The following is a 16667-nucleotide window of genomic DNA, read 5'->3' on the forward strand; positions in this document are numbered from 1 at the left end:
ACCTAACTACCAAATTATATGGATGTGACATCTAATAGGTTTGTTTTCACAATGGATTTTTGGCACAAATTTTACTGTGTTAAACCTCAACTAAAAGCTTATCTCTGGCTGGCGTATTATATGCCTGTGTTGATTCAGTGACTGTCATCGACATGACTTTTACCTTAAGTAATATTCCTATTATTGGACTAGTGTTGACATTTTGGCTGATTAGGTAAGTTTTAATGTTCTAGATCATCCCTTTTGCAACATTTACTTATTAATCTTCTCATTTATTTAAACACTTATCATGTTAGATATTCAAGATTCAGACCATGGGTTCTGGAGTCTTATGGATGTGGTTAAAATTCTGGCTCAGTCACTTACTAGTTGTGTGACCTTGGGAAAGCTAAAATTTACCTCTCTGTGCCTCAGCCTCTTTGTCTGCAGTATGGACAATAATAACTTTACTATGAGTATTCTGCTCACCCCATACTTTCTACATTCCTGGCACACGGATTTTCAAGCGACTGTCTACCTCAGGATCATTATGTGCCATTTCCTATACCAGGAACGCTCTTCAGAACTTTGTATGGCTTGTTATTCTTATTCTTCAGATCTCTGATTAAAGTCTACTGGGGTTACTCAGCCTGTCTAGATGTATCACGCTATGCCCCACCTTTTCTCATCACGGCACCTTGTTTGTTTTCTTCAAAGCACCTTACAAATATGTATTTATTTTGTTTACATATTTTATTGTTTGTTTATTATCTGTCTTCCCCTCTAGAATATAAGCTCAGTATCAGCAAGACCCAGGTCTATTTGCTGACTGGTATATCCCTATCACCCAGCACAGTTCTTGGAACAGTATAGGTATTCAGTACATACCATCTGAATGAAAGAAGGAGCAAAGTATTCACCACATAGTGGTGCAGAGTAAGTCCCAAGTAAATGCTAGCCATTACCACTCTTGGGGAACTAGGGATACCAAACACTAAGCAATTCTTTATCTAGATTTTAACCAACTGAGATAAGATGTAAGAGGAATCATTACTAAATGAAGCCCTTATAAGTCCTAAAGTATAGGGCTCCGTGGAACTATTGAATTGAAGAACGTGAATTTAAGAGCAAATTGGAGCTTTATCTTTTCTCCTCCCAGTTAAGACTTTGGAAGTCCTCTCTTGATAACATTAAGTGCAAAGGTAACTTCAAATATACTTACATACTCCTAATATAGAAGATTTTGGCCCACCTCACGAATCCAGTTTCTGCCATTGTAGAAAGTGGAAAAGACTACAGTCTCTGAGTCACCAAGCCTTCTTCTAGAAGCCTGCTTCAAAGCCTAGGGAAGTTATAGGTTTTTGTTACCAATTTTTGAGGCAAAGGAACCCCACATATGTGATGTGGCCTAATGAATGGTAGGCTTTCTACGATCAGATTCTGTAGTCTTCCCCCTATAAAGAAGAACAAGTAAATGGTGGGGTAAGAGAAAAGGGTGTTCTTCCAATGACTTTTCCAAGAAAATAGAATTATGTGTGTAATCTTTTCTGAGACTAAAATAGGAACAAGGGGGGAAGAGGTAGTGCTAATCATCTGCAATTATTGCTTTTGAGGTTGGTATTTTAATTATGATTTTCAGTATAAGATCTCTACCCTCAAGAAGCTACAACTATTAGGATGAGACATAACAGTAAAGTATCATGTGCACGAGGGCTTTTAGGAACAAGTACGAAGGAATAGTCAAACTCTGATGACTAAGGAAAGACCTATTCATGGAGTTTACGTTCTAGAGATGTACTGTCCAATATGGTGGCCCATAGCCAAATGTGGTTATTTAATTTTAATTAATTTAATTTAATTTAAATTAAAAATTCAATTCTTCAATCTCACTATCCACATCTCAAGTGCTCACGTGTGGCTAGTAGCAATCCAATGTTTAATAAGACATTGCAGGTATAGAACATGCCCATTATTGCAGAAAGTTCTATTGGAGAGCACCGATCTAAAGAACTGACAGTCTTACATGTTATTCTGTGTGTGGGATGTCTCAGAGAGGGCAATAATAGAGTCAATGAAACCAATTAGGATAGAGATGTAGTAAGTGAGGTCGATGAGAAATGCTTAAACCAAGGACATAGTGGTGATGGTGGGCTGACAGAGAGAAAAGAACTAACAAAAAATTAAAGAAGTCGAATCAACAGGACTCTTGGGTGAATTGATGCCATTTGGTTAGGAAAAGAGAAGGATGAGTTCAAAATTTCTGGCTTGAGAGGCTAAGTGGCTACGTACAAAGATTAGAATATAGAATGTTTTACCCTGTGGATCAGCATGAGCCTCAAAAAATCTAGCCTAGTTCTTTTCATGGTTATTTTTCTGACCAAAGACAGACCAACCCTTCACATCTTGTCTGAAGGCCCCTGGATCTCAACTATGGCCTCAGTGACTGTTCAAATATGAAAACATTTATGTCCATGCCAATAAGCATCAGCATGCTGCACAGTGCAGTTATACAATCTATATCTGGAAAAGAAACATTTCTCCCAAAAAGAGCAGTACAATTTTTGACAAAGTTCTGACTCAAAAGGGCATAGACATCAATCTATATTATCAAAAGAACCCTGGGCTTAGAAGTTTAAAACTCCATTATTACCTCAAAGATTTCATCCCAAACAGTGGTTTGTTTATTTGCTGTGTACATCTGGAATTAAAAGGATAATTCTTGAGATGCTCCCAGAGTACCAGAATAAAGGAGAAAAAATATGTTCCAAAAAGGGTGGGGGGCAGGGGATGGAGAGATTAAGATCTCCACTTTTTGGAGGAGAAGAAACTGCAGCTTTGAAATGAAGTTTTTATTTCCCCAGCTTCTAGAAGTCCCATCAAGATCTCAGAAATTTTATTCAAGACTCTACAATTCACATAATTAAATTATAAGGAATTATTGCTAATGCACTGGAGACTGATTGAGGGGTACATTGGCAAAGGAAGTAGTGGTACCAGCTGCTCATTCCCCCGACTCACATCTTAATTTGCAATCCCCAAAAGGAGTGCCTGAGACAATGACTTGGGGGCATGAGATTTATTTGGGACACGACTCCAAAAATCAAGAGTGAGGAAAGAGAAAGAAAGCAAGGCAAAATGATAATGCTGTAGAAACTAAGGAATCCATTTCCACCAGGATCTCTAGGAAGCTTTGAAAATGCCTCTCAAAAATGAGCCTTTAGAGAATGAAAGGTCTGTGCATTTGTCCACCAGCTCTGATCTCACATTGATTGAAAATAGCCCTCAGGGGCTCTTATATCCACAAATTTTCATGCTGCACTTGTGCACAGGCTTTGCGAGTTCCTTTGGTTTCAGCAACAGCCCTAAAGCAGAAACGTCAAGCTATGCAACCCACAGTCAAGGTGAGTGTTTTCACCACCAGTCAGAACTATCCACCAAAGCTGTGGATAAAATCAGAGGCAGGCCAAGGAATGTGACCCAGGACCCCACCAGTGTTTGCTACAATCTGACTGTTGCACTGCTCAGATCCACTCAGGCCTTATAGTCATTCCACTCTTCAAGACAGAGGCAGCCTCATTGGCTTGTGACCAGTACAATCCTGCAAGGTTCATGCTCAGTAAGGCCTGGCTCCTGAAGTTTAATGCTTTGCAATCACTGTCTTGAAAGACTTTAGAATGTTCTCTTTGAATTTGTGTTTTGTAAGTGAAATCTGATGGAACAATGAAGCATGTGTGTGTGTGTGTGTGTGTGTGTGTGTGTGTGCGGGTAGATTGACACTGACAGGAAGGAGGGTACTTGGAGCCTTGGCTCCTGAACTGCCCCATCTCCCACCACAACCCTGGGAAGGGTTCTGGGCTGTTTGCTCCCCTTGTGCTAGCACCACAGGTGCCTAGTTCCCCTTCCCACCCTGGCCTGTAGACCACTGCTGCCATGCTTCCCTTCCCCCAGAACGACCATGGGGTCACATCAATGGGAGGAGGCCTATGTTTTACCATCCTCCTTTGACCTCCACAGCAGCCTGGGCACAGGTGCAAGGTGGGTTGTTGTTGGGTGCATACCCCACAGTGTCTTGGAGTGGGTCATGACATTTGCAGTCTGGTACTTGCCACAGCATCATGGCAGGCAACTAGGCAGAGACAAGCCTCTAGCTGACCTGCAACTGACTGCTTCCCAACTTGGAGGTTGCAATCCTTGGGGGTCACCCATCCATCATGAGTCGGGGCTATGTGCCCCTGAAAAAGAGAAATTGACTCTCCCCCACCCACATCCTCCTCCTGCCCTGCCTGGTGTGTTGGCAGGAGGGCCAGCCTGACATCCCAAAGGCCACTTGTGCATACACTGAGTTGGGAGTGCATCTGGGCACCTGGGAAGGTCTATACTTTCCCTGGGAAGTATCCCTTACTGGAGGGCTATTACGTAGCAAATTAAAAACACCCTGACTGGTCAAGGGAGAGAATAGAAAGAAGAAAGGAAAAAGTTTGAAACAGTAATTTAGTATCTTGAGCAGCATTTTCTTTCTGCTTTTTGAACAAGGAGCTCCACATTTTCATTTTACGTTGGGCCCCACAAATCATGTAACCAGCCCTGTTACAAGGAAGTGGCCATCCATAATCCCTGAAAAAGCATAGAGTATAGCAGAAATGGGCCTCTGCTTCTACACCTCGAGCCCTAAAGGATATTCATCTTTACCCTCCTCCACCACCCATTCTAGTTTTCTCTTGCTTTCAGCCAGCATTGCAGCCAGTCAAGTTTACTTGCCTGATTAGGGGACCCACTGTCAACCCTGAATGGTCTGAGCCCTTGATTGCCTCGGTCTTTTCACACTCTGGTCACTGCAATTGCCTATTCAACCAGCATAGAAGCCTGCGGAAATTCCCCAGTGACTTCTTCAAATTTGACACAGCTCTCTTTGTCCCCATTATGTAAGAACAATCCTATTCTTCATAATAATGAGGATCAGTTATGCCTGTCAATGTAGTAATTTATTTGTCTGTTGGTTCAGTAATCAAAACCCAGGTTCAGTAAAGGACGTATTTCCTTCTATTTCCAAACCAGCACGTTCAATACAGCAGAACCCAGGATGAAAATACAGAAAATATAAATTCTGTAAGTTGGTCACTGTATTACTTTGCTAGGGCTGCCCTAACAAAGTACCATAGACTGGATGATTTAAACAATAGAAATTTATTTTTTTTTCACTTCTGGAGGCTAGAAGTCGAGATCAAATTGTCTGCAGGGGTGGTTTCTCCTGAGGACTCTCTCCTTGGCTTGTAGATGGCCACCTCTCTTCCCTTTGTCTTTACATGATCTTCCCTCTGTGTGTGTCCTAATCTCCTCTTCTTATAAGGACACCAGTTCACATTGGATTAGGCCCCATCCTAATGACCTCATTTTAACTCAATCACCTCTTTAAAGTCCCTATCTTCAAATAGAGTCACATTCTGAGGTACTGGGAATTAAGACTTCTACAAACAAATTTGGGGAGTGGGGAGCACATTCAGCACATAACAGTCACTGAATGGATGATAAGTCTTATTTCAACCTTTGGTTTCTGGGCCCAGATAGTCTAGCTATTGGTGATGCAGCAGCATGAATTAGTTTCTGAATTATCATAAATACTGCATCTTAGAGGACAGCACCATAACTTTGTCAGATGTTTCCCGTCTGACACCTTAGATGAGAGCATTCCAGGGTTCTATTTGGCTATCTACTTCAGAGTGATGTGTATGTGGTGGGATCAGTGGATTCTATGGTCATACACTCTCAGTCACAAATTCTTCACCATAAAATGGATCCTTGGTCTGAGATTCTGTTATGCAGCATCAGGTGTCAGGAAATCAGGCATACTAAGAGCACTTCTCTGATGGTTCCCGCACAGACACTGTTATCAGGGTAGGTAAACCCCTATCTGGTATAGGTGTGGAAGGGTAGAAAGTATCTGATGTGATTAATTTCTTACAAAGTGGTGGTCTGATATAAAGTGTTCAATTTATATCAGGAAAGCAGCAGTTCAATTAGCCTTGTAAAGGGGGCAAGGCTGTTGGGCCTTTCATAACTTAAATCCTCGTCATCATGACTTTTCCACTCATAAGCTCATTGTACAAGCACTGGGTTAGCGATGGATAGGGCAGGTATGACATTATGTGCACCTGGTTTTTGAGTGTCTCTTCTGCCTTGAATGTTCTATGTTGGGCATTAGCACGAAACACAAAAATTCTCTTGCTATGTGTCCATTCCCATAGATCCAAAAATCAGTATGTCATTTGTCCAGATGTCATTGCCTCTAACATTTCAATTCACCCTTCCATGTTCCTAAGCCAATCTATGAAATTTTTTTACTGCTACCCAGACTCAGTGTAGGTCATCACTTCAGGACACTTCTCACTTCTTCAAGGAGTACATCCAAATGTACTTCTCACAGGTATCCTCAATGAAACAGCAGTCCATTTTTAGTTAACACCAATACTACAAGCTACACTATTTGTGAAAGAGACCCCTAGTTTTCCTCAGTCAGCAGCTGGTCATGGAGATCCAACCCCCTTGAGTCATATAAGTATGAGTTGAAAGAGATGTCAGTGGAACGCAAGCAGATAACATAGGACACTGTGCCACCACTTTATTAAACTGACTTAGGTCCGCTGCATACACTAGAGCTCCATCCAAAATGTACCTTTTCTATTGTATGAGGGATTGCTGACACACCCATTGGGCTCTATGCATTAGGAGAACTGATAAACATCCAGAAGCTCTATTAACTCAGGAAGTCTTGTTTATCATCAGTCTCTACTACTGCTCAGTGTATGGTACATCATACCAATAGAATGCCAGAATGACTACAAAGTCAGTGTTTCTAACTTGCCTGTACCTTATCCCAAATCAGATGAGATGAGAATTTTATTAATTGTGGTGTCACAGCATGCCACTTACCATCAGCAATGGGATCCATGTTACCTTCTGATGATGAGAGACTACAATGATTACATAGGTCAGATGATTGGAAGGACTCAATAAACTCATGTAAGGCTTTAACGAAGCTAAAAGATTTTGTACAGAGCAGTAGAAATAAAGTGCAGGTAAGCATAGCGGGCTCAAGAAATTTCTAGTCATAGTTCTCTAGTCTCCTTTCTCAGTCAGAGAGGATGCTTTTTAACTCTGTATTGTGAACCACCAAGACAAATATGAGGAATCTGGTTTCAGGAGAGCTAGGGCAAAAGTTTCCGGGAAGATCTTTTATGCCCAATTGGACACATATCCAAGCCAGCTGCTAATTGATTTCACCAGGTGCAATTCATCAATCTATGCATCTCTAAACAAAGTAAACAAGGGGGCTGTGGGTGCTGCTGGGATTTTCATGCATTAAATAGCTAAGTATAAATTACTAGCTAGGCTATTTCTTCATTCTCTTGTCCTAGAGTCAGTATTAGACTTCCAGGCATCCCCATAGGTAAGATAGATGAGCAGTTGTGCTCTAAGATAACTTTATCTTCCACAGTGACCCAGTTCCAGAATCTCATTGCTTACTAGGAATGCCTCCGGTTTTAACTTCTTAGTTTTGGGGTTTTTCTCTAAACCATAGCCTGGGTCAAAGTTATGGTTGCAAGTCGTTTATCAATAAGATTCCAAGAAATCAGGAGTTGGTTAGCAGGGAAAGTGGTTGTGCTATTGAGGTTTCAGCTGGAATCACTAAGAAGTGTAAAAAATTGGCTCCCAAAGACACCTGTTGGAGGCACAGGATGCTGGGGAACCTATTTGGTAGCTCTCATCCATATTTGTTGAGGGTCACCCCCTCAACAAACCCCTGGGATATTAACTCCCTCATTCTCTCAGCCTGCACTGGTATGTAAAGGGGCAGTCTGTAAGGGCCCTGAAGAAGGCCATGGCTTTAAAGATGGTTCTAGGGCAGAAATCTTCCAGGAATTTTGAGAGCCTGTTGCAAAACACAGCTATCATTAAAAATTGAATTCCATAAATTTATAATTAAACAAATTATATGAAAAACAAAAGTAATTAACACTCAAAACCCATCTTGTCCTAATTATTTCCTATCATCTACCCTCTTGTGGTTGTCTATTATCTGTCTGGTGGAATACCAATAAAATGGAGTGCTGCTTGCTGCTTTGTACCTCTTCCCAGAAATGCATTTACTACATCATGCTGTAGCTTGAAATTGGCCATGATGGGAATATTTACACCATAGAAATCAGCAAATGCTACAAATCAAGGCTGGCTTCCTGCCCTCCCCACCCCTTCCATCTCCATCTCTTCTTAAACCATTACTAGGCCCCCATTACAGAAAAGTGAAGAGAAACATGCTAGATCCTTAAGAAGGGAGACTAGTTGAAATTGTCCAATACGTATGGTTGAAATCAGAGATAAGACAAGGATATGTGACATTGGTAGCTAAAATTGTCTGCTATAATCCCAAGTCTCCCAGACTTTATGGCAAACTGGTAGTAATGTACGTAAGTTAGCTTCCCCTCTAATTTCCATCTGTACTCCAAGCCACCCTACGTAAATATTATTGTAATTGGACATGTTTGACTTAGTGATTTTGAAGGTGAAGAATTTCAGGGGCAAAAGGCCAAGGAATTAAAAGGCCAAGTGTTGGCTGGGCCACCATCCAACACCATTAAAGTTAGTCAAATGATAAAACAAATTTGAGTAAGAAGAAAATGATATGAGGTAAAAATCTTCACAATTTCTTCAAAAATTAAGGAGTAGTGGATAAAAAGTTTGGTGGGTACTGAATATTATATTTGAGCGATGTATTTGTAAAACAAGGAGGATTTTACAGTGAAGTGTGGAATAATGATAGGCAATCCACTTATGAAGGAAGCTCCCCAGCTAAGAGTTCTCTTGGTGAGACTGTCACTACCCACACCCTCCCACCCATCATACCCGCCCTCATCTTCTCCTTTTCATGTACACACACCAACAACGACAGCACACACAATTATTTAATAAAGAATATTAAGTCACATTTAGGTGAGGAAATGTTTTATATCCTTTGTGTATATTTTCTTTTTAAATTCTCACAGCAATCTGATAGTTTAATATCATTCCCATATTACATTATCATTCCCACATTGCAGATGAAGAACCTGGGGCACAAAGAATTTAAGAAACTGGGAGACAACACTCATTAAGTGGTAAAGCCAGGTTGTAAACTATTCTCTGAAAAAATCCTTCTTAATCTTCTTAATCTAATGAGAATCTGCTTCACTTCAAGGCACTGCTCACCTCTCTACCCTATCAAGTGGTGGATGATGTTACACCCACAGGACCTGTGAGCAGAGAAGTGTCTTCCTTGCTTCTCACAGTTCTTCCTGCTTTTCCCTCCTCTTTAAGCTAGAATTCCAATCTGTTTGAAGCATTTGCTGACAGTACTACCTACTACCCCTTTTGGTTGTTGTCATGTGCAAACCTTCCTGTCAGTCTTTCTCATCCATTGAAAATGTTAACACCCTAACTCCTTACTTCACATTTGGAGATTTCAAACCAGGGCCCACTAGCACAAAAGGTAGGTTTGTTCAAATTATTGAAAAAGACCTCTTCTGTCTGTATGAATTTCAGTAGAAGTACTCCCTTCGGGCAGATAAATTAATGAGTTCCTTCCTCCACACTGAGATCAGCCTTGGTCCAAAGCCTGGGCCTGGAAGTAGAGCCTGGGCTAGTTCAGTTTATAAATCTCTTGGGTACCAGACTGTCCCAAGCAATAATTCCTCCAATTCCTTTTTCTTTCAAATTTTTTATTTTCATCACTGTCAATGACTTCACATCTACCCTACCTCTATCACAATCTCCCAGGTTCATATTCCTACTATGAATAGCTAAGTAACCTCCAAAATGTTATTAAAGTCAGCCCCTTCTCTGACCACCATCTCTAGCATTTCCAGTTCACTTACCCTATCCATTATAATAACTGTTCAGTTTCCACTTCTTTAATGATACCTTTTTCACTTCCAATCACCATCTCAAAATCTCCTTATCCAACTTAGATGGTATAATCTATCACTATAATCATATAATCACATTTATAGATACCCTTAAATCATTTACCCCATCTCCCTCTATCTTCCTCAACTGGCAAAGCTGCAACCCTATTTAAATTTACTCTGTGTCTTCTAATTGCCTGTAGAACCTGACTAGGGGAAATTAGGCTGTTGTCAATGAAATCACTTTATATTTAGTATCACAAATTTCAAGTCGGCTCATAGTATTGCCTAGCCATCTCATTGTATTTATATAGTCAATTCTCTATCATGCCCCTCACCTATTTAATGATCATTTTTTCCAGAAATAAACTTCCATCTCCAATCATCATCAATGCCATCTTCTCTATGCCCTTTTCATCAGGATACAAACATGTGGTAATATCCTTCATACTAAAATGGCTGTCTCTGGATACCTCAACTCTCTCTAGTTACAGCTCCACTTCTCTTTGACATTATGCAGTGAAAGTTTTAAAAATGATTTTCTACAATAACCCCTCTTTCCAAACTCACATGCTCTCATTAATTCACTCCAATTACACTTTTTCTGTCAAGTTCATTAATAGTTTTGACCTTCCTATTGACAAATGCAATAGTCAAGCTCAGTCCTCTTTCTACTCGATCTCCGAGATATCAAATTCTCTGTCCTGAAACATTTTGTTCCCTTAGCCTCTAGAGGAGACTCAAAACTCCTAAAGTATCCTGGGTTTCATTTCAACTCTTCTTTATCCATGGCCAATCTACACTCAGTCCACACCCAGGTTCATAGCTAAATGATTTCTATATCACCTATGTCACTATCTCTGTCGGTGTCGCAATCCAATGTACACATCAGGATAGATGCGGAGAGGGCTGATGGCCACTCTGAGTTTATTATAACCAGCATTTCAATATATGCATAGCTTACATCTGTTAAACATACACAGGTGTTCTGGATGAAGTAATTAGCGAATGCCAAGAATTCTTAGTGATTTCTCAAGGAGCCCTCCCTTGGCCTCTGTTTTGATATTATCATGTTGTTGCTGTGCTCCTATATTTTTATCTCAGAGCAGGCAAGGTCTCTTAGGCAACGGTCCCTCTTGCTCCCGATATCGATATCGTTTCTCCATCTGTGTCCCCGGGCGGCCGCCGCCTGGCTTAGGTTGCCCCCCAGGGGGTCTTACCCGTCATTGGCTAACCGGCCTTCTCACCTCCAGGTCACAGTTTGTTGGCAAGCTTTTTCCAGTGATTATTAACCCTTCCTGTGTCAGGGGCGGCTACAATCTCCAAAACATTTGCTCTCAAAACTGACACTCTTTCAGTTTCAGACATATATTCAATTATCTTCCTGATCTCTCCATTTGGATGTCTATGAGGCATCATGAATTTGACAGGTCTGAAACAGAACTCCTGATCCTTGGGCTCCAAAGCCTGCTTCTCTCTTACTCTTCCTCTCCTCCATATAAGGAACAACCATTCACTCCGTTGTTCAGGCTGAAACCCTGAAAGTAATTTCTCTCCTCTGTATCTAAATCCCACATACAATTTCTTAGCAATGTCTATGGGCTCTACATTCAAAAATATATTCCAAATTTGACCATTTCTCATCACCTCCATTTCTATTGCATAAGATACCACCTAACTGATCTTCTTGTTTCTGTTCCCTTTCCCCTAAGTAAATTCTTCATAAAGTGACCAGAATTATCTTTTTAAAAATTAAATTGCATCATTAGCCTGCTGCTCAAACTCTCCAATAGGTTTGTGCTCCAAAATCCAACTTTTAAACATGTCTGAGCAAACTCTAAATAGAATATAGTCTAAGTAATTCTCGGCTCTTATCTCCTAATATTTTTTTAAAATATCCTTCACTTAATCTAGCCTCATTGGCATGGTCTTACTGCAATATCTCAAGGATGTCAATTTCTTTCACCACTTTGTTCTCTCTTCTTGGACTGCTCTTCCCCACAGATATTTCCATAATTCTTCCTTTATCAGGTTTCTGTGCAAACCTTCCCTCTCTACTTCCACGTGACTATTTTTCTTTATTGTGACTTATCATCACAGAATTCATAATTACTTGAATTCATATATGTATTTGTTTTTGTGCCTATTGTCTGTTTCAGTTACTAAATTGTAAGCTCTCTACGAAGAAAGATTATATCTGTTTTCCTTATTGCTATTATTTCAATGTCTAGATAAATAACTGACATATGAGAGTTCAATGAGAGAAGAAATTGATTAATAAGTCATCATTTGGGAAAGAGAAGGGTGATTTAGATGGTGTTGCATTACACACGAAAATGAAAAAGTGTGAATCTTTATTAAAGAATGAGAAGGCAATCAGTAAGAGGAATGACAGTATTTACCACATTTGCCAGACTTTACTGTAATCACTTACTTGATTGTCCATCTATCCTGCTCAATTGTAACGTCCAGAGAGCACCAAATGATGCCTGTTCTTGCCATTGCTTCTGACTTGCATAGCACTGTTCCCAAAGGAAAAATCAGCTGCTGTGTGAAAACTTGGTGAATGAGTGGATAAAAAAAGGTCCTCGGACTCAGCCAGTTTAGGAGCAAGTGTAGTCATTAGGATATATCTAGGGAAATAAATCAGTATAGTTTCACCATACGGTAGTCTCCTTTGGACCATTTATTTTGTCTGAGGAAAATAAATGCTTCTGGGAAAATAGATAAACCTCTCGTTTGGAGAAAATAATGTCATTTCCCATAAATTATCATTATAATGATGATAAAATTATTTGAAAGTCCATCTTAAGACTGAGGAAAAACTGAGCAAGGTGGTGAGTGTAAAGAATTTTGAATTAATCTGATAAATGTTATCAACATACTTTTAAATGCTTTTTATTGCAATAGAGTTGATATTGGACAAAAGGCTGAAATCTATTTCATAAACGTCCACTGATGTAGTAAGATAAATATATTATTCAATACTTCAAGCACATGATTAGCACAGCAGTAAAAATTGATCTGTGTTGTTTTGGATGTTTATGCCTGTGAGCAAATGAAACACACTTTTCTATTAGAAAAAACACTTTCAGGAAATTCAGTCAGAAGTTTGAAATTAAGTATTAAGTCATGTGTCCACTATGGAAAGGAAGGAGATAGGAAAAAAAGACAAAATATTTACAGAATTCAAAGATCTGAAACTGCTTTGTTTTCCTGGCCTGCATCTGCCAGAATGCTCATGTCCCCAGCTCTCTAATCACCTTATAGTACTTGACTAAAATTCAGCAAAATCTATCATCTTGGTAGTCAATGAATAGTTAAACAAAGCAACACATTTTAAGAACTTATTATTTGGATCTCTGGGTTGGCAACAGCATACTCAATATTCATATTAACTTCATTTTATTTTTCTCTCCAGCATGCTCTGTCAGTCTTTCTCATCCATTGAGAAAGCTTCTCCTTCCACTTCTCTTTCCCTTCTCCTCCCAGCTCTTTTGCCTCCTCTGTCGCTCTCTTCCTCTTTCCCTCTTTCCCTCTCTCATCTCCTCTCTTTTTCTCTTATACAAGAACGTTATCACACACCATGTAATTATTAACAGCCAAAACTGATTAGGAAAAGATTTATATAATTAAACCATGTTTATTGCCGTTTTATTTGTGTTGTTAAAAACAAGTAACCATAAAAACACATTGGCTTAAATAATAGTATTTTTAAAAATTGGAAAAAAATTAAAAGCACTGTTCAAATTGCAATTGCTTAAATATTAAAACTTACATATTTGTAACACAGGCAATTGTCTGATAAAGTTTGTGTACTATACTATACTGTATTTGTATTTTTATTTGGTCCATTTTTATAGTAGTTCAGAACTGTTAATACTTTGAATGTGTTCAGTAGTACTACATGGTTAATATTTTATCATAAAGTTATTGCCTTTGCCTGGAAATTGTTTTATTTTTTGAAAGTTATTGTCTTTTTAATATTATTTTGGAAAATTTGCTAGGCTGTAGGTGTATTCCATCTAGGAAACTGATTTTTAATAAAAAATATCCTCTGGCTTTTAGAGTAAAAGTCAGTGCAAAAGTAATTGCTTATATGATGTTTGTCAAACCTGATTTTGCTAGACTAGAACTATTCTAAGTTTTGTTTTGTTTTGTTTTATTTTATGAGGAAGATTGGTCCTGAGCTAACATGTTGCCAATGTTCCTCTTTTTGCTTGAGGGAGATTGTCACTGAGCTAATATCTGTGCCAATCTTCCTCTATTTTGTATGTGGGACACTGCCACAGCATGGCTTGATGAGCGGTATATAGGTCCCCACCCAGGATGTGAACCTATGAACCCTAGGCCACCAAAGTGGAATACGTGAGCTTAACCACTACACCACAGGGCCAGCCCCTAGAACCATTCTGGTATGGGTAGACAACTCAGTCATAATAATACAACTGAAGAACACAGTGTTTTCCGTTATTGTGTACTTTTATAAAGAAAGAGAGACTTTGGAAAGAAATAATATTTGTAGTAAAAGGTAAATAACTTTTTAAATGTCTAAATTTTGAAAAAGTAAAGTAGTCTAATTTTACATTTTTAAAAAATAATAGGATTCTAGTCAATCTTATATTGCCACGACCTACCAAAGACCTAAACTGAGAAGAAAAATGGAGGCTTTTGCTAATTCCTTATCCACCACCCCCTACTCAGAGATGATAATAAATATTATAATAGAAATGTTGCTATAATGAAGAGCTTCCTTATAATTATGTTCTGAAAATAGACGGTCTAGTTTCTGCCTGTAATACAGGGAAGGAACCGAGATGTTGTGAGATAAATAACATGAAATGCAAGTCAGAGAAATCAAACTTTGATGAGCTATATAGAGCAGAGAAAAGGAGAAGAATATAGCAGTAGCAAATTTGTCTGGATGACTCATTGACGAATACAGTTCTCTCTTCTTTGTAACATATAAAGCTCATTTTTTGTGGATAAGATTTTATAAGACTTTGAACATTTAAACTGTAATTGGTTACTATAGCCTATAATTGCTTGTATTTATGCTTTTTCTCTTTTTCACTGGAAACAGATTAGTTTAAGGTAGGAGTATTTGGAGGGTTTTCTGCAAGACATTTAAATATTCATATTTTTCTAATTATAAATATACAACTTTCTAAGGAAATGCCATTATTATAGCAAATTTTGGAGTTATTGCTACTAACTAATTAAGAGGTGTTTAAGCTGGACATATGATAGACAGTCATTACTTTTTTATTATTAATTCTGCTATTTAAAGCACTAGAGGGTAATAATAGTAAAAATAAAATATATTAGGGTGATTAGTAGGTACTAGATATTCTTTTAAGCACTTGTCTTAGATTTCACATCAGCTGTTTGAATCAGTTACCTTTGTTTGTAGGATGAAAGGCACAGAGAATTTACGTAATCTGCCCATGATCACATCATAGTGGAGCCAGTCTCGGAATCTAGTTGGTCTGGTTTCCGAACTCATCCTTTTACCCACTCTTCCTATAAGAGCCAATCCTGGTTGCTCTTATTTTACTTTTTTACCCCCAACTTCTTCTATTTTCTTGAAGGGAGACGTTTTTTCTTCCTATCACAACTCCCTTTACTCGATCCAATTTCACTAAGGGACTGAACGCCTCTACAGAGAGCTGGAGCAGAAGTGAGAGTTGCACTCAGTGCTGCTGTCTCTTGTATCTTCCTATATATTTCCCTTTCCGTTTTTGAGTTTCTTACTGTGATTTTTTTTCTTTTATTTTCTTTAAAACCATTTGGGCATTTTAATGATATCTCATGGGATCAAATATTTATTCCAAACCCTCACAGATACAACATAGTGAGCGCTCGTTTTGATCTATTGTCTTAATGGTAAAAAAGAAAAAAACAAAAACTTCCCAAAATAGCAAAGTTTAAATTATTACTCATAGACCATAATTACATTCATGTCCATGAAGTTAATATTAATCTTATTTTTAAGACTTTTAAGGTTGATAAATCTGAAGCAAGAAAACACATTAAAAATATAAAATTTAGTCTGGTCCCCTATCTTCAATAATTCAGAGCCTAAGATTTTAAAAAAATCGACCAACATACAATCTCAATAGGCTCCAAGCATAGTCTGGAAGAGTTTAATAATTCTTGATACACACAGCGATCTGTCCAAGAACTGCATAGAGGAAAAAAGTAATAACTAAGACTATGCATATTCTTTGGGGAGAGCTGGCCTTTCTCTTCAGTGGCCTGCTTTTCCAATGGACTTGCATGTCTGCTTGGCCCTTCAATCTGTAAATTCATGGGAAGCTGCCAAGCAGAAAAGAAATCAAACCATGTTACACATAGGATGTTCTTCCAGATGTGCCTTCTAGTGAATTTCGGGGATAAAGTTTTGGTTGTGATTTAGGGAATTTTGTAACTTTGAGATAAGGTTGAAGGGGGAAGAATATTGGTAATGTTCCTGTAAAACTATGACTGAATTTTATTTCTCAATAAAGACTGCAATCTCTTTCATATTTTATAAGTAAAATGTATTCACTAAGAAAAGTGGACCGTTTATTTTTATAATTGGATGCTCCATTTATTTTTCATGGCTAAAAAATCAAAGGAACCATGATTTTAAAAGGGAGACTTACCTTTTCTCTTGGATAGTTAGAAATTTTTTTTTTCATTGAAGCTCAATATTAGGAAAAGGCGAGCAACTCAAAAAGGCATTTTAGGGGGAGTAATTCATTTATGGGG

The sequence above is a fragment of the Equus quagga genome, chromosome 3 (assembly GCF_021613505.1).
Source record: "Equus quagga isolate Etosha38 chromosome 3, UCLA_HA_Equagga_1.0, whole genome shotgun sequence".
In the NCBI taxonomy this organism is placed as follows: domain Eukaryota; kingdom Metazoa; phylum Chordata; class Mammalia; order Perissodactyla; family Equidae; genus Equus; species Equus quagga.